Raw genomic sequence first — 22,854 nt, 5'->3', positions numbered from 1 at the left:
ATCTCTAGTACATGAGGATGAATTTATACATGCAATTCCTTGTAATTCAACAAAGCAATGATACCTTTATGTAAAGATAATTTGCTGTTTAGAACAAGGTATTATATGCATATTTATGTATATAATGAAGATGTAAAAGCCAAACCCAAATCATCAAGGATATATATACAAATACATGAAATGCTTAGGACATAATTTCATATTCTTGGTGAGAAATATTTCTCAGTATAAAAGAGATTCAATAAAAATGGTAAGAACCAAGAAAAGAGGTATCATTTCAGAGACCCAATGTAACTTACACAAATTATTGTTACTTTTCACATAATATCTATTAAAATTAACCAAGCATGTTTGCTTTCTGAATAAACTGTTGCTGAATGGACTGTTAAAAGTCATACATCTAAAATACATTACTGAATCAGAATTTAAAAATTATAATCATAGAATTTTTATACTTATGAAATTATTTAGCAAAGGAAAAGACTATTTCAGAGTTATTCTTTTAATCTCAGTCCTTTTGTGTTCCTAATATTCCAGATGAAATTAATTTTAAAGTTTCAGTGTATAGCAATATAATTTTCATGTGTATGCTTTTGTAGAGAAATAAGCTTCTAGACTAAGAAATCAATAGCTGTTACTTAGTGTTAGCCTGAAACTTTTGCTTTCCATTTTCAATTATGTTAGATATTTTATTAAGTTAAAAACAATTCATAGATGGTTACATTTTGACAGTAGCTATATTTGAACAGACTATATATTTGATCATGGAATAAATTCATAGTGGATTGAAGCTGAAGTTTTGTAATTAGTAAATAGCAATTCTGCTATTGAGAATTAAATCTCTAAAAAGAGATTAAAATCTCTAGAGAATTAAAATCTCTAGAAAATTAAATTCTCTAAAAAGAGATTAAAATATCTAGAGATTTAAAATCTCTAGAGAATTAAAATCTCTAAAAAGTCTATTTGTCAATTATAAGATAATTTCTTCTTTTAAGGAAAAATGCAAAGTCACTTTCTGACCATGAGTTTTGTAACACAGTATGTTCAGTGATTAGTTTCTTAATTTAAAACTTGTATTTCAAGAAATTTCATCACTAATATTGTAATTTCTTAAATTGAATGTGAATAAATGCTGATTTTGAAAAGCAAAAAAAATAATGTTTTGAAGTTTTATGATGAACATCTCAATTAATATAAATTATTTAATTGAGAAGCCACGAACTCCCTCACACATACTACTATTTTGTTCTTCTTTCTTTCACATCAAACTTTCTGTAAATTAAGGAGCTCTTCTGTTTTACAATTACATCTAAGAGTTTCTATTGATTAGTCCTACAGAGACAGTCCTTTTTCCTTTAGTCTTCGTTATTGACATCTCTTACAAAATACATAGGCTTTCTAATTTTTTAAATTTTAGTTACAAAACAATTTATTTCCACTAATGTCATCTTACTTAATGACATTGAGATATACCACCACTTTATTAAAATTTTCATTAGCCTTGAAAGTATGTTTCAAATAAGAGAAGATTACTCACACCATACACTAAAATATAACAAATGCTTATAGAGAACAAATAAAGAATTGGTAGAAACTAACTCCTTCAATCCAATCCAGTTTCAGTAATACAAAATATTCATTATAAACTACACTCAAATAAGAACACATTTTTCTTGTATTTTCAGAACCTAAAAAAGAATCTGGAACATAATTCTCAAATATCATGACTGAAAGAATTCTTACATTTATAATATGTTTAAAGAAAATAATTTTTTCTTTGCAGTCTAAATACAGTCAATGTTAATTTTTCTTTTTTTCTCAATTAGGCTCTCTCTTTCAATCTCTTCCAGAGACACCTTCTCCCAGAAATAATGTTTTATCAGGTCTCATCCTTTAATCCAGTCAAACTGACACATACATTTAACCACAGCAGCAACTATATACATTTTGCTACAATCTAAATGTGCAAATATTTCAAATAACCCAGGAATTAAAATTCTCACTACTGAATACTGATGAAAGGATATACAAGAGTTGATCTATGAGTATACCATCTTAGTCAATTTTTTTAAAAATTAGGAAATTCCATGCAAACTCTCTGCCAACAGGAAAACCACAACTGGCTTTCAAAAAATTTAGGTGCTTCATCCAAAGCTGTTTTATTATTACTATTTTACATTTTCAATAAAAATTCTGACATAACTGCCTAGCTGGATGATTTCTATAGATTTTGTAATGGTAATGTGGATTAGAATACAAAATACATCCACAAAGATATGTTTCATTCAGTATGACAGAAAGCACTTTGGAATCAGTTTTCTATCTTGCAACACTGATGTTATAAATAATGTATCCATATGTGCTCTTCTGGCCTGTTTTACTTGTTTGTATATCTTTTGCTGCTGTTCAGACAAAGGAATTTTAACCCTATTCTTTTCATTCACTATAAGTCATTTATAGACTTTGATATTATTTTTATTGATTTCACTATTTCCCCCAGTAAATGAAACAGTTCAAACTGTAGCCCTAAGAACAAAATTAAGTAGTAGGCTATGCCATGAACAGCCATGACCAGAGTAGGCTTTGACTTCACATCAATTTTCCTTCACCACAAATGTAACTTGGGGATACATACTGCTTTGAAAATTCAGTGAAAGATTTTAAAGTGCTTGCACCAATAGCAATTGAATATACTTTGTGCCCAATACAATTAACAATTTGCTAGTTGTCATTTCATTTTTAACATCTTCTCTGGAATTGAATATATGAGAGCCCATTCTCTATTCCACCAGCTTTTGGTTGAAATGATAATTTGGAAATTACTGAGCTTTCTCTCCCTAAGAATGGCTTGCATTTTCACTTAGGCAGATTTACCTCCGTATACATTTCACTTTTTCAAATACTACCATTTCTTACTATTCAGCTCAAGCCTAGGTTCTCCCCCAAAGACTTCCTTTATACGATCTTTAATTTACCTAAAAATAGCACAGAAAAAAATGTGACATATACATTTTTGGGGTAACTGTTTTCCTAATGAAGATTAACTTCCAATGTCTAGATAAGTCACACTAATTATGACTCACAAATTAAAAGTTTGGAAGTGTAAGAGATATTAGCACTGCATTCAATTTTCATTGTGTGTTTTATAGTTTATTCAACCAATATACATTTTTAGGATATTTCAGTTCTTTCTGGTCATTTGCAATTAAAAATAACGTTTATGTGTATGTCAGTTTACATACTTAATGATTGATAAGTGCGATGTAATGTTACAAGATAATTGGTGAGCCAAAGTTTTAGTTTACATGTAGTTTTGTTAGATACTGTTATTTTTGTTGATCCTTGGGTCAGGAATATCCCCTGGAGGAGGAAATAGCAACCCACTCCAAGAGTTTTGCTTGAAAAATTCTATGGACAGAGGAGACTAGCAGGCTTCAGTTCATGGGGTCGTGAAGAGTCGGACACAACTGAGCAACTAAGCACAAATTTTTGTCTCCATTACAGTTGCATTCATTTGCATCCAGCATAAGAGTGCATGAATCCTAGCAGCCTCAAAATAGCATCTGTTGTTAAATTTTTGGATATTTTCAAGTCTTTTAGTTTAGAAGATAAACCAAAAATGAGACCTCAATTTTATTTGAAATTACATTTCCACTTACCTGAATGAGGTCAAATATTTTTCATAAGTTTCAGAGACATATAACCAAATTTATTTAATTTTTTGTGAACTCTCCTAATTTGTCTGTTCTGTAAGTTTTTTGCTCTTTATCAACTTTTACAGCACTCTCTACACTAGATATACCAGGCTTTCACCTGTGATATAATTTGCAAAGGTAAACATATGCATACACAATGTTTTGGCACGTTTTTAATGCATTCAAATTATCAGTCTTGTTATCCCCTCAAGATTTTGAGTCACTGTTTTAAAACTACTTTGTGTCTCCCAAATATAAAAGGATCTGGAAGACATTTTCTATAAGGAATTGCTTGTCGTCACTTTCACATTTTGATATTTCTAAAATTTAGAATCTACTGCGGTGAATGATGAGATATGTGGAGGCAGCAAATTAGCACAAATGTCCAGAAATCTAAAGGAAAAAATGTAAGAAAATTAACTTCCTATCAATCTTTCCTTTTTTTTCCCCCTTTTTTCACTTCCTGTCTCTTACATCAATCTTTCCTTCCTCAGTTCAGTTCAGTTCAGTTCAGTCGCTCAGTTGTGCTTATTTTGTTTCTGAAAGTATTTATGGTGACAAAAACAAATACTATAAAACATACTAGCTCAAATAAAAACAAAGGTAAAATAAGAATTTTTTAAAACTTCATATAGTAGCCAGGACATGGAAGCAACTTAGATGACCATCAGCAGATGAATGGATAAGAAAGCTGTGGTACATATGCACATTGGAATATTACTCAGCCATTAAAAAGAACACATTTGAATCAGTTCTAATGAGGTGGATGAAACTGGAGCCTATTATACAGAGTGAAGTAAGCCAGAAAGAAAAACACCAATATAGTATACTAATGCATATATATGGAATTTAGAAAGATGGCAATGATAACCCTGTATGCGAGACAGCAAAAGGGACACAGTTATACAGAACAGTCTTTTGGGCTCTGTGGGAGAAGGTGAGGGTGGGATGATTTGGGAGAATGGCATTGAAACACATATATTATCATAGGTGAAACGAATTGCAGTCCAGGTTCGATATAAGATACAGGATGCTCAGGGCTGGTGTACTGGGATGACCCAGAGGGATGGGATGGGGAGGGAGGTGAAAGGGGGGACTCAGGATGGGGAACACTTGTACACCCATGGCCGATTCATGTCAATGTATTGGAAAACTAATACAATATTGTAAAGTAATTAGCCTTCAATTAAAATAAATGAATTTATATTAAAAATAAGTAAAAGCTTCATAAGCTATATTGAATTAGAAAACACTGGACAGAAATCTCATGGAACTCTTCAGATAATTATTTAATCAGTCGCTTGACTACTTAGTGATAAAATTTGAGCCATGAAATTAAAAGATGCTTACTCCTTGGAAGAAAAGTTATGACCAACCTAGATAACATATTGAAAAGCAGAGACATTACTTTGCCAACAAAGGTCCATCTACTCAAGGCTATGGTTTTTCCAGTGGTCATGTGTGGATGTGAGAGTTGGACTGCGAAGAAAGCTGAGTGTCGAAGAACTGATGCTTTTGAACTGTGGTGTTGGAGAAGACTCTTGAGAGTCCCTTGGACTGCAAGGAGATCCAACCAGTCCATTCTAAAGGAGATCCACCCTGGGATTTCTTTGGAAGGAACGATGCTAAAGCTGAAACTCCAGTACTTTGGCCACCTCATGAGAAGAGTTGACTCATTGGAAAAGACTCTGATGCTGGGAGGGATTGGGGGCAGGAGGAGAAGGGGACGACAGAGGATGAGATGGCTGGATGGCCTCACTGACTCGATGGACGTGAGTCTGAGTGAACTCCAGGAGTTGGTGATGGACAGGGAGGCCTGGCGTTCTGTGATTCAAGGGGTCGCCAAGAGTCGGACACGACTGAGCAACTGAACTGAACTGAACTGAACTGAACTGTAATTCCATAAAAACTCCATAAAAACTCCACAAAACCACAATATGAAGATCTAATCAACCTAATTCAAATACATATGATTTTTTCTTTTAAATGATTTATTTTGCATATTTATTATTATACTTGTTAGATTTATTTCTGTTTTGCTTCCTTTATTTTGTTTTTTTCTGTTTTTTAATATAAATTTATTTATTTTAATTGGAGGCTAATTACTTTACAATATTGTATTAGTTTTGCCATACATACATCAATAAATGATTTTACAAACATCAAAAAAATAATAAAAAAAAGTAAAAAAAACACTTATGATTGAGGTCAATATTAACACAAAAATAATACTCTTGATAGATAAAAGTATGTTGCATGCTGAAATGTTATACAACAAAGAGTAATCTTATATGATTTGAAAATCTTCCCATTATATGAATTTTTCTTTTACAAATATATATATTTGACCAGAGTTAGGCCTGAATATATTTTAAAGATTATCCTTCTCAGTAAAACAATCAAAAAAGAGATTATTTTTCAATTTAGGAGGCTATTTTATATTATATTTCCAATTAACATGTAGCAAAATTGACTCAAGAATGGAATAAGCCAAGGTATAATCACTGTATTTGTTTATTTTTAATATTATTTGTTGATGAGGAAACAAAGAGACATTATAGCTAATGATAAAAAAGATTTGTGGTTAAAAGAAAATCACTTGAAGAGCAAATACACAGTAAAATAGCAATTATTTTACGTAGTTCTTTGCTGCTAGGAAGATATTTAATCTAATTTGTTTTTTCAGTAGATAAATCATTTAAAATTTTAATTAAACACTTAAAGAGCTATCAGCTTTTACAATTTATTACAACAAAATCAGGTTCACAGGATAGCATTTAATCAGAAGGCTTTGTTCACAGTTCATAACATCATATCAGGGCCAAATTATCAACCTGGTATAAGATGAATTAAAATGGAAATGTTTTTTATAAAGTAAAAATGCTACCTCATTAATCAAGACCAATTAATTTGATTTTAATATTTTTAAATGCATATGATAATTAAGAAATAAAATATCTAAAGATGTAAACATTTGTATAAGCTGTTTCCTATGTGAAAATAACAAATTGGGAAAAGATCATTTTTATAGCAATCAGTGAAGTTGCTCCTATGGTTTTGTGCTAGATAAAATTATTTTTCTCTGAAAAAATTAAGTCAATTAATATTTAAGTTAATTTTTTAATCTGTAGATTATTTTAATATAAACCAGATCGTAACCATATGCTGACATATGGTGGAATTATACATAATTACATTTAATATATATTTAAATTACATTTATTATATATACAGTGAGCAAACATGTACAAATATACATGTTTTATATTTAAGAAAATTAAACCATTAGAAATACAATTTTTCTATATTTTTGTTGGTTTTGACATGAAAATGCTATAAATATGGTTTTTAATGTTTTGCTGCTGCTGCTGCTAAGTCGCTTCAGTCATGTCTGACTCTGTGCGACCCCATAGACTGCAGCCCACCAGGCTCCCCCGTCCCTGGGATTTTCCAGGCAAGAACACTGGAGTGTGTTGCCATTTCCTTCTCCAATGCATGAAAGTGAAAAGTGAAAATGAAGTCTCTCAGTCGTGTCTGGGAGAAGGCAATGGCACCCCACTCCAGTACTATTGCCTGGAAAATCCCATGGACGGAGGAGCCTGGTAGGCTGCAGTCCATGTGGTCGCTAGGAGTCAGACACGACCGAGCGACTTCGCTTTCACTTTTCACTTTCATGCATTGGAGAAGGAAATGGCAACCCACTCCAGTGTTCTTGCCTGGAGAATCCCAGGGACGGGGGAGCCTGGTGGGCTGCCGTCTGTGAGGTCGCACAGAGTCGGACACGACTAAAGCGACTTAGCAGCAGCAGCAGTCCTGTCCGACTCTTAGTGACCCCATGGACTGCAGCCTCCCAGGCTCCTCCATCTATGGGATTTTCCAGGCAAGAGTAGTGGAGTGGGCTGCCATTGCCTTCTCTGAATATTTTGCTAGAAATTATATAATTTATATACATATGTGTGATAAATCACTTTAGTCGTGTCCAACACTTTGACACTTTGTGAACTATATAGCCTGCCAGATTTCTCTAACCATGGGATTTTCCAAGCAAGAATACCACAGTGAGTTGCCATTTCCTTCTCCAGGGTGTCTTTCCAACCCAGGGATTGAACCCATGTTTCTTATGTCTCTTGCATTGGTAGGTAGGTTCTGTACATAAATATGCATGTGTGTATTTCCATCTATATGTCTATGTTAATTAATTAATGTTTTCTTTTTTGGCTTGTGAGATAAAACACATCCTCAGAAAATTATTTCCATTAGTAGAATACGTAAAAATCTTCATGTATTTTTTACTGATCATTTTGGGATTTTATTTTCAATGTTCAAAACTTTTATCCTTTCTGAATTTATTTCTGTAAGAAGTAAGGTAGACATTACCTTTCCTTTCTTTACCCCCAAGTGGGAAAATGCTACTATCTAGGTTTTCCAAATGCTAAAGTGAATCATTTCCTTTTGATGTAAAATGATATGACAATACAATATTAAGCACCATATATATTAGATTATCTTCACTATTTCATTGATTGTTTTTTCTCTTCTTGGCCCACTGCCACATGGATTTAATAAATTTCTAAAGAAATAATAATAAAGAACCTGCCTGCCAATGTAGGATATATGAGAGACTCAAGTTTGATCCCTGGGTCGGGAAGATCCCCTAGAGGAGGCCATAGCATTCCACTCAAGTATTCTTGCCTGGAGAATACCACATACAGAAGAGCCCTGTGAGTTATGTCCATTTCACTGCAAAGAGTTAGACATGACTGAAGTGACTTAACACACAATTGATTAGGTCTCAGTTCAGTTCAGTTCAGTTCAGTCGCTCAGTCATGTCTGATTCTTTGCGACCTCATGAATTGCAGCACGCCAGGCCTCCCTGTCCAGCACCAACTGCCGGAGTTCACTGAGACTCACGTCCATCGAGTCAGTGAGGCCATCCAGCCATCTCATCCTCTGTTGTCCCCTTCTCCTCCTGCCCCCAATCCCTCCCAGCATCAGAGTCTTTTCCAATGAGTCAACTCTTCACATGAGGTGGCCAAAGTACTGGAGTTTCAGCTTTAGCATCATTCCTTCCAAAGAACACCCAGGACTGATCTCCTTTAGAATGGACTGGTTGGATCTCCTTGCAGTCCAAGGGACTCTCAAGAGTCTTCTCCAACACCACAGTTCAAAAGCATCAATTCCTTGGCGCTCAGCTTTCTTCGCAGTCCAACTCTCACATCCATACATGACTACAGGAAAAACCATAGCCTTGACTAGACAGACCTTTGTTGACAAAATAATGTCTCTGCTTTTCAATATGCTATCTAGGTTGGTCGTAACTTTCCTTCAAAGGAGTAAGCATCTTTTAATTTCATGGCTGTAATCACCATCTGCAGTGATTTTGGACCCCCCCCAAAAAAATTAATAATTCAATTTTTCAGTATTTTCAGGGACATTTTCCTAATATTTTATATCAACTCTAGAATCATTGTGTCTAGTTCTCAAAGTGAACAAACACCAAGTGAGATCCAGGCTCACAAAGCCAATTGACTAAACCCAGTCTAACAGTCAAACATTTGCATGTGAGGTAAATTAACGGTTGATATTTTAACCAATTGTAACTTGGGATGATTTATTGCATCATTAGATACTTGATAGTAGAGGATGTGATATTTGAACTTATCATTTAATAACATTTGGAAATGTGATTTATGAAGGCATATTATGATAGCCTAATAGCATAACTATTCATTATGTTTTAAATTATGTAAGAGTCCTTTAAAATGAACTCATTTCACATATAATAATATCATCTTTGTTTTTCCTGTTTGTATTTAAACTTCTTAACTTCTAACCAGGAAGTTTAGTTTTCCCTTTAAGGAAGAGTTAAGGAATGTAAAGTGAAAAATGATAGTGTCTGCTTCAGAGACTAGTATATAATAGACACTTATAGAATTCCTTCCTTCAACCAGTTCCGGGAAGGATGCTTTCTCTCAATTGTGAAACCTATTACTAAAGCAATATCATTCATTTTTCTAGTTAATGATCTTCTTTGACTTAATTATTTTATTAATTCATGTAATTAGCTACTTGATTCAGAAACTGTCCAGAGATCGTTGTATTTGTTTAGATTCTGACAGCCAACAAAATAAAATTAAAGCAGGTTTTTCTTCTGATTAAATACTAAGAATTAGTAAAGTTACTGCTTTCTCAGCTGATTTACTAATTGAATTCAGTTAGAAGTTTTGCTGAGATGAGTAATGACTGCACAACTGACCTCAAAGTAAAAGCAAAGGCAAAGACAAAGGAATAAAGTAAAATCTTTTCTTCTTTTTCACTGTTAACTTGAGGTCAGTCAGGCAATGCAAATGTTGCACTTTTAATGTATAAAACAAAATTCCACCTCAGAAAGAATTTTTTTAAAGTAATCAATCTATTAAAAAGATGAGGAAAATAAAGTCTGATTTTCATATTTTTTAAGAATTTGCTCAGAGGATAATATGCATACATACATAAAAAGAAATAAAGCGAAGATAAAATTAACTACATTCAATCAAGTAAAATTCTCTCTTCAAAAATAATTCTATTCTATATTTAAGTTTTCTTATTAACTTATTAAATACGGTTACTTCTCTGAGGCACAGCACAAGATGTATTTCTAAAGAAAAGTTCAACATTGTTTACTCAGTTTACTGATTTAGTCAGTCATTAATCTATTTTTCTTTTTTTTTTTTTTTTTTAGCCTGAAACCAAGTCTTTGTCAAAGTTAAGACTTGGGCATTTAAAAGTGAATGAAATATTGTCATAACTGCCCTTTAGGAATCAGTCATGAGATGCAGACAAAGAGATGAAATATCAAGATACAAAAACTTTGACTTTTTTAATAAAATATTACCAAAAGCTTTACAAGTCAAAAATGCTTAGTAAGGGCTTCCAATTTGAATATGTAGTCACCAATCAAAACCTGGGGAATAGCATTTGAATAAGTATGTTTTGTATACACAAAAACATGGATTAAGTGCATCGTGGCATATTCTGAAAATTAAATCCATTAGTGGCAGGAGCACAATGGGAAGCACTGGAAATTGTTTATGATAATTTTAAAGATTCAGGTACAAGAGAAGTGATGGGAGGTTTCTTCCCTCTCTGACCCACTGACATAAAATATTGACACCACAACATGAGCAAGAGATGTCACTGAGGACTTGTAAGTAAGGAAGGATAATAATCTGATTCCATATTATAAAACTCACAGTGTTTCCTGGTGATATGTGACATTTGCAAGAAGTTATTACAACTCTTTCAGAGAAGGCGATGGCACCCCACTCCAGTACTCTTGCCTGGAAAATCCCATGGATGGAGGAGTCTGGTAGGCTGCAGTCCATGGGGTCGCTAAGAGTCGGACACGACTGAGTGACTTCACTTTCACTTTTCACTTTCATGCATTGGAGGAGGAAATGGCAACCCACTCCAGTGTTCTTGCCTGGAGAATCCCAGGGACGGGGGAGCCTGGTGGGCTGCCGTCTATGGGGTCGCACAGAGTTGGACACGACTGAAGCGACTTAGCAGCAGCAGCAGCAGCATTACAACTCTTTAATACATATAGATTGGTTTATATATTTGACTTTAAAATAAACTGCATTGAAAGTGAGTCTACATATTTCCCGTATCATTTTATAAATGAGTTTTTTCAATAGAGACATAAATACAATAATTATTTACTAATGTAAATATAAAATAACAAAGTAATAGTGAATTTAAATATTATATATCAAAGAAACATCTCCTTTGTATACATGCCTTATTTTAGAAGAGTTCAAAACTATTATAATATCAACACTTGTTTATCAGAATGAAAATATTTAGACTGAAGCAAACAAACATGTTTAAGAAGCCGATGAACTCAAATTATGTAAAAAGGGAGAATACGCTGCTTTTTTGTATTTGATCTTCAAGTTCTGTACTGTTTTGTGGTGAATCTGGGTAGTGGAAATCATGAAATCTTGCTTGCCTTAGCACTGGGTGAGAAGCAAAAAATCCAGGATACATTAAATACATTAAATAAAATTGTAAAATACAGTCTAATTTTTTTTTCTCCTCCCCTTGGGCTTATTCTTGTCTCCCTTGCTCATAGGGTCCATTGTGAAGGGGCCTTGCACCTGGCACTTCTGACCAGTGTCCCTAGTGTGAAATGGTTTCCCCTGATACTTCAGCTTGGCAGGCCTTGTGCAGAATCATTGCATAGAACTCTTCAAGATGCCAACAGTGCACCTTGTGCCAAGATGCTTCACCCAGCATTTTGATCTGGAGCACTGTGAGTAGCACAGCTGTATCACTGGAGCTCCACCCCTTTCACCCTCTGACAAGGACCCTCTCCAAAGGCCTTTTGGGGAGAGTGTGCATTTTAGAGTGGGGGCTTGAATTTCTCCATTCTTTGATCAAAGAATAAAGCTTTCTCTTGCTTCTGGATAAAACTCAGTCTGGTTCTACGGCCCCAACAACACTGGCCAGAAGGAAACAAAGGTTGGAATCAACTCACAAGGGTAAGTAATAAAATTCTGGTGACCCAGATTGCATGTACCATGGCCTTTTCACCTGCACCTATCCACTAGGCTCTGGGCTCACCTCAACGCCAGGAGGAGGCTTTGGGAGGTTTGCAAGAAGACTCTAGGCTTGGAGTTTACTCTGATGGGGTAGAATAGTGACAGCCACATTTAGAGAAACCCTGCCCAGAAACCTGACATCCAAGTGTAATACACACACAGGGTAGCCCCTGGAGCAATCCTGACTGTGCCCCCTTCAGGAGATCAGACTGTGGCATCTTTGGGAAAGGGAGACTGAAGTTAATCTGTGCCTACCCACTGCCTATGGCTGGCTTTCCAGTGGTAGCAGGCACCTGGGGACAGTGATGACCTGTGGACAAGAAGGAGCCATTGCAGCCTTGCCTCCTATATCACCAGCGTGGCTGGACTCTTGACACTTGTACAAGGTAGCAGAGGCTATACCAGGGCTTCCGTTAGATTTGAGGTGAAGTAGTTGGTTTGTATTTCCAGGCCATGTATATAAAATCATGGGCTTTGCTGATGGCTCAGCAGTAAAGAATTCGTCTGCAATGCAGGAGGTGCAGATTCGATCCATGGGTTGGAAAGATCCCTAGAGGAGACAATGGCAGCCCACTCTAGTATTCTTGCCTGGAAAATCCCATGGACTGAAGAGTCTGGTGGGCTAGTGTACATAGGGTTGCAGAGTCAGACATGACTGAGTGACGGAGTAGGGATCCATGAGTAATAAAATTAAATCGAATATTTCATTTTCCTTTTCCTTTGTGCTTAGCCTAGTTTTGCTTGCTCACAGGGGGCTATGTTTAGAGGCCTTGAGTCCCGCACTTCCAACCAGAGTCCCTGCTGCTAAGCAGCTGCACAGATGCCTCAGCTCAACAGGTTGTGTGCAAAAACACTGTGCATGACATCATAATTTAAGATGGCTGAAAGCTGTGTGCAGAGAAAACGTGCCTCATATTGCAATCTGGAGCCTTGAGCAGTGCAGCTCTGCCAACCCCTGGAGAACCCCATGCCTTCCCCACTGAAGGGATCCCTATAAAGCAGCCCCAACAACCCACTGTTGGAGAGCATATGGACTCTAGAGCTGGAGCTCTAGTCACATATCCATGACTTGGTCAAGGAATGAAACTTTCCTTTGCTTCTGAACTAAGTCAGTATTGTTCTATTGGCCTGAATGACACTGGCAGAAGGACTCCTGTTGGGGACTGACTAAGGAAAGTATGTAACATTCCTTACTTTGCAAAACAACATACTGTTGCTGTTGTTGTTCAGTCGCTCAACTGTGTGTGACTCTTGGTGACCCCATGGACTGCAGCACCCCAGGCAGGCTTCCCTGTCCTTCAATATTTCCTGGAGTTTGCTCAAACACATGTCCATTGACTTGATAATGCCATCCAACCATATATCTCCTGTCACCCCTTCTCCTCCTGTTCTCAATATTTCCCAGGATCAGGGTCTTGTCCAATAAGTCAGCTTTTCACATCAGGTAGTCAAAGTATTGGAGTTTCAGCTTCAGCATCAGTCCTTCCAATGAATATGCTTAGTAGCTCAGTCATGTCCAACTCTCTGCAAACCTATGGACTGCAGTCAGGATCCTCTGTCTGTTGGGATACTTCAGGCAAGAATACTGGAATGGGTCACCATGCCCTCCTCCAGGGGATCTTCCCAATGCAGGGGTCAAATCCAGGTCTCCCACACTGCAGGTGGATTCTCTACCAACTGAGACACCAGGGAAGTCCAAGAATACTGGAATGTGTAGCCTATCCTTTCTCCAGGGGATCTTCCCAACCCAGGAATTGAACCAGGGTCTCCTGAATTGCAGGCAGATTCTTTACCAGCTGAGCTACCAGGGAATATTCAAGATTGATTTCGTTTAGGATGGACAGGTTTGATCTCCTTGCAGTTCAAGGGACTCTCAAGAGTCTACTTCAGCACCATAGTTCAAAAGCATCAATTCTTTGGCGCTCAGCCTTCTTTATGGTTCAACTCTCACAGCTGTTCATGACGACTGGAAAAAACATAGCTCTGACTAGTCAGACCTTTATTGGAAAAGTGTTGTCTCTGCTTTTTAATATGCTGTCTAGGTTTGTCATAGTTTTTCTTTCAAGGAGCAAGAGTCTTTTAATTTCATGGCTGAAGTAACCATCTGTAGTGATTTTGAAGCTCAAGAATATAAAGCCTGTCATTATTTCCATTTTTTCCCTATCTGTTTGCCATGCAGTGATGGGACTGGATGCCATGATCTTTGCTTTTGGAATGCTGAGTTTTAAACCAATTTTTTCACTCTCTTCTTTCACCTTCATCAGGAGGCTCTTTAGTTCCTCTTCACTTTCTGCCATTAGGTGTCACTGAACACTGCTTGGCATTGCCTTTCTTTGGGCAATGGAATGGGTTGGAATGAAAAGTGATCTTTTCCAGTCCTTTGACCACTGCTGAGTTTTCCAAATTTTCTGGCATGTTGAGTTTGGCACTTTTAACAACATCAGCTTTCAGGATTTGAAATAGCTCAACTGGAATTCCATCACCTCCACCTGCTTTGTTCATAGTAATGCTTCCTAAGATCCATTTGATTTCACACTCCAGGATGTCTGGCTCTAGGTGAATGATCACACCATTGTGGTTATCAGGGTCATTAAGGAATTTTTTGTAAAGTTTTTGTGTGTATTCTTCTCACCTCTTCTTTATCTCTTCTGCTTTTGTTGCTCTTTCTGTCCTTTATTGTGCCCATCTTTGCATGAAATATTCCCTTAGTATCTCTAATTCTCTTGAAAATGCTAAGACTTCCAATTCATTATCTTGCTTTCCAACCATGTCTGCAAGTCTTAAGCTAGAAGAGCAGTGGATATCTATATGTTCTTTTGTAACCTTAGCTCCTCCTACAACTTTCTACCTTAAACTTCAGCCTCTGGTTGGGCATGAGTGGAGAGCATGCATCTTTCCAAAATAGAGGCCAGTCCACTGCCCAGCCATTCATCTCCCTCCTTTGCTGTACTGGACTCTGCACAGTTCCTCAAAGTAGAGCATCAGACTAACTGATTTTTCTGAGCATCCCCTTAGTGGGCATTCCAGTAATCACACAGTGGTCCACCTGCACCTTACAGGCCAGGCCTACCCACAGAAAAATAGATGGTTCGCTGGAGATTTCCCCTGCAAATTTCTCTTTCACAAGAGCTTTTGGGATCTTGTCATTTGCTGGTTTTCATCTTGGGGAGCTTCCAGATTCCCAGGAAGCTGTATTAGCATAAGAAGGACAAGGAAAAAATAAAGAGACAGATCCCTGCAGATCAGCAGGGTTAATAAGCAAGGAAACTTACATATCAGGCTGGTTTAATGGCCAAAAGATGAGTATATCTTGACACCTGCCCACTAGAATCTTAAAAGTTTATACAAAGATCTTAACTGTGTTCAGTCACAGCTTCAGTCTGGATAGACCCCACAACACATTTCTATCTCTAAAAAATGGAGAATTTCTTAGAAGGTATGTATGATAACTCAAAGGAAATTGGGACATTAATTGGCAAGTTTAAGTTTTTCTAAAACAGAGAAATGAGGAAACACTTGTGCAGATTTTCATCTTCAAGTGATTACTGATTCTGATTGAAGGGTTCACTATCTATACCTTTCCATAGAGAAACTCAACATTGGTTCTCTAAGTTTAAAACATTTGAAGAAATTAGTGATTTACAAATGTAAGTTGCTAATATAGCTTTTGTACATAGGAAATGCAAGAAATATGTTCTAAGATTAATTAATGTTCTAAAGTTAATTAACCTATATTTAAACAAAGTACATTTATAAAAATAGACATAAACATACAATGCTATTTCCTGATGTGATTCACAAAGACTTCACCAAAAGTCTGTCCTTTAGGGGCTTTAAAAGAGGACAGATAGATTTGGGAAACTATCTGAAAAACATGCATAATTGTATAAGACAATTAATGGCCCGTATGTAACAGAGTTTTGAGTTAAGTATTGTTTAAGGGATCATTAAATCAGACCTAGAGCTGTGGCATGTTATTGTGCTAAGAAAGAAGAATAGTATCCTAATCATTGTCTTCCATTTCTTTTACTCTGGTTGTATACCCTCTCTTCTCATGTTAATAAAGTCTCAGTTTTTCTAGACTCCAGAAAATGGAGGTATATGTTTTGGGAAAATCACCTTTACTAATTGCAATAGTGTTTTATTATTGCATAACAAATTAGCACAGACACAATGGCTTAAAATGACTCATTCACTTGGTTAAAATCAATGTGCTGAAGGTCCTACATTTATTTCTCATGGCTCCAGGGGAGAATCTACTTCCTTGTTTTCCATTTTCTAGAGTTCGCTGAGGAGTCTCTAAGCTTCATGGCCACTTTCCCCCATTTTCAAGGTCAACAATGCTGTATTTTTAGAATCTCTCTTTTGTGGTCACAACTCCCTTTGAACATAATGTTGTGATTACAGTGGGTCCACCTAGGTAACCTTGGATAACCTCCCTATCTCAATATCCATAATCTTCACCATGTCTGCTAAGTACTTCTTACCATATAAGGTCAAATGATCACAGGTTCTAGAGTGGACAGGCTTGGGGAGACACTCTTTTGCCTATCCCATACCTTATTTTTTCCATATTAAAAAATGGATTTCACATTGTTTTAGTCTATCTGTCCTGTTAAAATACTGTAGACTTGGCACTTCCTTTGTGGCTCAGACAGTAAAGAATGCCTACAATGCAGGAGACCCAGGTTTGATCCCTAGGTCAGGAAGATCCCTTGGAGAAGGGAATGGCAAACCACTCCAGTATTCTTGCCTGGAGAACTCCATGGACAGAGGACTGGCAGACTACCATCCATAGGGTTGCAAAGAGTCAGACATGACTGAGCGACTAACACACACACACACACACACACACTCTAGACTTGGTAGCTTATAAACAAGAGAAAATTGTTTCTCACAGTTTTGGAGGCTGAAAAGTCTAAGATTAAGATGCCAGAAGATTAGGTGTCTATTGAGAGCCTACTTCCTGATTCATGGTCACTTTTTGCTCTAACTTCACATGCATAAGGGATAGCCCCTCAAATTCATATGCTGAACCCTAATCCCCTATGTGATGGTATTTGGAGGGGCCTTTGGGAAATGATTAGGTCATGAGGTCAGTAAGTATTGAAAAGACAATTTCTTAAAATATTATTTTTCCATGAAACTGCATTTTTTCTTTTACTGAAATTATTTTTTATGTTAAGATTATTTTAAAATTATATTATGACATAAAAACAGAAGAACAGTAAAAACACAATGGATGAAACAGAGATGGCTGGATACTCTGGTTAACTGTGAATTAATCATTAAAGTACTCTGAATTTTAGTTTCAGCGTTTAACATAGATTTATTTGAATTACTCTAGATTGTATGATTGTTCAAATTACTATTTTAATCCACTCTTATCACTGTAAAGTAATGCAGTCATATAAGCCACAGAAGGTTTAAAGCAGCATAAGGTGATAGCACATACTGAACATAATTTAAATTAAATCCCAGATATTAACTTTGTTGTTGTTATTTGGTCCTTTTTCCCAAATTTTTTTTTTTTTCCTAAATAGAAGACTTATTTAAACTTGCAGTTATTTGGTCCTGTATGGAAGAGTTAATTACACACATTAGAAGACTAGATTTTAAACAGTCATTTTATAAATAATTTACAAGAGTAAAACGGTAATGACAAATGTATTAGAAATTTCAATGAAAATTTAAATATACTAAACATAAATTACAATTCTTAATTTCTTGGGTTTGAAAGTATAAATACCTGAAATGGGCAACATCCTTTGAATGTAATTAACTTATCATTAACTCTCATCCATAAGCCTGCAATGCAATGTAACCATCTTGTAAATACTGATTTCATATTTCCAGTACAGCTCTACTATGCTCCAGCTTATCTTTACTTTGAGCTTCTCTGGTAGCTCAGAGGTTAAAGCATCTGCCTGCAATGAGGGAGACCCGGGTTTGATCCCTGGGTCTGGAAGATTCCCTGGAAAAGGAAATGGCAACCCACTCCAGTATTCTTGCCTGGGAAATCCCATGGATGGAGGAGCCTGGTGGCCTACAGTCCGCAGGATTGCAAAGAGTCAGACACGACTGAGTGACTTCACTATCTTTACTTTTGGTTCCTTTTACACTTACAGAATAAAATGTATTTCCAAAACAAACAGACTCACAGACTTGGAAAAAGAACTTATGGTTACCAGGAGGGATAGACTGGGAGTCTGGAATTAACATGTACCCACTGTTATATTTAAAGTAGATACAGTAACTCCCTGGATAGCACAGGGAACTCTGCTCAATATTCTGTAATAACTTGAATGTGAAAATAACTTGAAAAAGAATAGATACCATAACTGAATCACTGCTGTACACCTGAAATTAACACAACACTGTTAAGGAACTATATTGTAATATAATATAAACTCGTAATGGCTCATAATTTTGTAGACAGAATGTCCAGCCTCTTTGCTGTGAAACTGCAAAAATGTTCATATTTTATTTATTTCATATTTATAAAACCAGGTTTAACTCTCAACTCAACTATTTTTTTCACTTCTAAATCATGAATTTATTTGTAGTCCCTTATGTGCACATACCTACCTTCAACATTTGTCCTCTTATGAACAGTATCAAGTAAATTTTTGTTATCATAAAAGTTAATTTTGTCACATATGTTTTTGGCACAATAGAACCATTGAGAATTGTTTTGCAAATATTATGAAATTCTTCCTATTACATAACTTACTGAATGAGACTGAATGAGGTTTTTTTTTTTTCTTTTCCTAGAAGTACACTGTCCATTTACTATTTTTTAACTTGATTTTTATTTTATATTGAGGTACAGTTGATTTAAAGTGCTGGGTTAGTTTCAAGTGCACGGCAAAGTGAAGTGATTCAGTTATACATATGCATAAATACATTCTTTTTCAGATTCTTTTCCCATATAGATTATTAAAGAATACTATGTAGAATTCTCTGTGCTATATAGTAGGTCCTTCTTGATTATCTATTTCATATATAGCACCGTGTATGTTTTAATCTGAAATTTTTAATTTATCCCTCCCTCACACCTTTCCCCTTTGGTAAACATATGTCTTTTCTGAAGACTGGGAATCTGTCTTGCAAATAAGTTTGTATCATTTTTTTAAAGATTACACATATAAGTGACATCATATGATATTGGTTTTCTCTATCTGATTTAATTCATTCAGTATGACAATCTCTAGGTTGTCAGTAGATGGAGGAGCCTGGTAGGCTGCAGTCCATGGGGTCGCTAAGAGTCAGACATGACTGAGTGACTTCACTTTCACTTTTCTCTTTCATGCTTTGGAGAAGGAAATGGCAACCCACTCCAGTGTTCTTGTCTGGAGAATCCCAGGGACTTGGGATCCTGGTGGGCTGCCGTCTATGACTGAAGTGACTTAGCAGCAGCAGCAGAAGCACGTCCATCCATGTTGCTGAGAATTGCATTATTTCACTCTTTTTTATGGCTAAGTGACATTCCTTTGTGTGTGTGTATATATATACACACACATATACACACCACATCTTCTTTATCATCTGTAGTTGGACATTTGGGCTGCTTCCATGTCTCAGCTATTGTAAATAGGTCTGCAATGATCACTGGGGTGCATGTATGTTGTCGAAGTACAGTTTTCTTTGGATATATGCCCAGGCATGAGATTGCTGAATCATATGGTAGCTCTAATTTTAGTTTTTTTAAGGAACCTCCATACTGTTCTTCACAGTAACTATACCAATTTAGGATTCCCTTTTCTCCACACCCTCTCCAGCATTTATTGTCTGCAGATTTTTTGATGATGATTTGCATTTACCAAATATTCAGCAATGTTGACCACCTTTTCATGTGCTTTTTGGCCATTTGTATGTCTTCTTTGGAGAAATGAAACAAATACTAATTCTTGAGTACAAAAAAAATCAATTAATATTATAGAAAGAGTCATACTCTGAGATTATGCTTATATGATCAATTTTACCATCATCATTAGAGGTTAGTGTGCAACTCTCTGTCCTTTTGCATTCATCTTATAATTTGTCTAATAACTGTGATAAATCTTCTTCTGTTAATTTTCTTCTCTTTGCTATTATGAAAGAAAATGAATATTTGAAGCCTAAAATATTAAATTCTACAAATAATATCTCCAGAGTTCTTTTATATCTTTTTTGAAACCCAATGCAATTTTTTTGGCAATACAGAAAGAAAAACTAAGGATAATTAAAAAGTGATCATTTATTTCAGCATTGTATCACATTCTAGGCAATTATTTCTTTTCATCCTGTTTACCTTTTAGCATAGTTGGTATAATTGCTGAGGAGTAAGAAAATAATTCTTATGATGATTAAACATCAAAATTTTAATACACAGAAAATACTATTATGAAAATGTTATTCTGTATCTTATATTAAAAAAAATCATCCAATAAAGGCAATTGTAATGTAGAATATATTTTACATTCTATTTAAAGATGTATTCTTTTCTTTTTTTCTTCAGAATCTCTAAGAATAAAAAAAAGATGCTAAAATACTAATGCTTACAAGTACTCAGAAAAAAAGTCAAGAACTAAAATTGGATTCAACTGACCTTGACTGTATATCAATGCTTAATATTTTCTGCACTGGAAATTAAATAAAATAAACAGATCATTTGCAGGACCATCCCTGTTGTTAAGGTATGTGGGAAATGCAGGGTTTTAGATTTCATATTTAGTATGTAAACAGATGCTGCAGAGAATTGCCAGATCTTATGTAAAACACTTTGTTTTTAGGTTTTACTTACATTGTTACATTGTTACTATCTGAACAACTGGTTAAATCCTCAGTGTACATTTTTAAGTGATTACAAAAAAATACTATAAATTTATGAGACCATTACAAAATATTTAAAACATTTATTTGCAGGTAAATCTGTATTATGTTTTATTTGAATTCTTAATAAATATTTCTACACACATATATTTATATACATATACACAAATCCATATGATATTTTCCATTTTATATGCATTTTTCACTGGTTTTATCTCAGTTTCCAGACCCCTGTTTAAGTAAATATTGTTTGAAAATGACAAGAATTAATAGGTTCAGGTAAATTAATGGCCTGCAGCAATGCCTCAGGTTTGATTAGTCTTAATGGATTTCTGCTCTAAACGTTTATCTACAAAATAAGACACAGGTATCCCAAAGCTTATAGGGCAGACGTTAACCTGGAGGTAAATACTTTAAAAATCACTGCATTAATTATTTTGGTGAAGCCACTCTTGGGGAACTATTCAATTCAATCAGCTAGGAGAAAAAGATAAGGCTGTTTTCACACTCTGAGAGGCACAAGTAATTAGCAAATTAGTTTTCTTATGATCTTTATAAATTTGTGTACATGGTCATCTGTTTTAGGAATTCCTGGAAAAATACATTTAGAAAGAAATAAAGACTGATAATGCCCTTACATTTTGATTGTATCAGTTACTCTATAGAGACTATAATTATCACTAATGTTTGTTGGGCAAAAATATGTTTTTGTCTGCAAAACATATAAAGTTATGTATAGATATTACATTCTAGTTAATTTGATCTCTTCAACATCAACTCTGGTTGATGTAGATGAAAGCACAAGTTGACTGAATATAGTACTCTACTTCTCCTTCCTTCATCTGCCTTAGCAGACTAATAGGTTACTTTCAATATCAAAATCTTCATCAAGCCTTCTAAAGACTTCCAGGACAATCTCAGAAAATTATCATTAATTTTAATGGTAGCATGTTTCCCAAATTCTCACTGCCCCTGAAGCACTCTTGTAAATTGCTGAAAAAAACAGGCAAGGTTGAATTTAGGCTATAAAATCTATAAAAACAATTCAGAATATGGAAATTAAATATTGCATTCCTAGAGACATCACAAATAGAATCCTTTATTTGTCTATAACCCACACACATGGCTAAAGAAACAGTACAACTTCTAGGGTGATCTTCCCAAAGACTCAGTGTAAGAATCATATTTATTCTTATGACATTACTTTACCAACATAGGTCTGTCTAGTCAAAGCTATGGTTTTTCCAGTAGTCATGTATGGATGTGAGAGTTGAACTGTAAAGACTGTTGAGCGCTGAAGAACTGATGCTGAATTGTGGTATTAGAGAAGACTCTTGAGAGTCCTTTGGACTGCAAGGAGATCAAACCAATCAATCCTAAAGGAAATCAGTCCTGAATACTTATTGGAAGGACTGATGCTGAAGCTTAAACTCCAATACTTTGGCCACCTTATGCAAGGAACCAACTCATTGGAAAAGACCTTGATGCTGGGGAATATTGAAGGTGGGAGCAGAAAGGGATGACAGAAGATGAGATGGTTGGATGGCATCACTGACATGATGAACATGAGTTTGAGTAGGCTTTGAGAGTTGGTGATGGACAGGGAAGCCTGGCGTGCTGCAGTCCATGGGGTCACAAAGAGTTGGACACCACTGAGCAACTGAACTGAACTGATAGCCCATGAATGGTTCAGTCATTTATGGTATTGCCTCTCTTGTCCCTCTGGATAAGGTCCAAAAAAACAGGAACACATCCCACTCTTA

Source organism: Bubalus kerabau, chromosome 7, assembly GCF_029407905.1.
Source record: "Bubalus kerabau isolate K-KA32 ecotype Philippines breed swamp buffalo chromosome 7, PCC_UOA_SB_1v2, whole genome shotgun sequence".
Taxonomy (NCBI): domain Eukaryota; kingdom Metazoa; phylum Chordata; class Mammalia; order Artiodactyla; family Bovidae; genus Bubalus; species Bubalus kerabau.
This window is presented reverse-complemented; position numbering follows the sequence as displayed.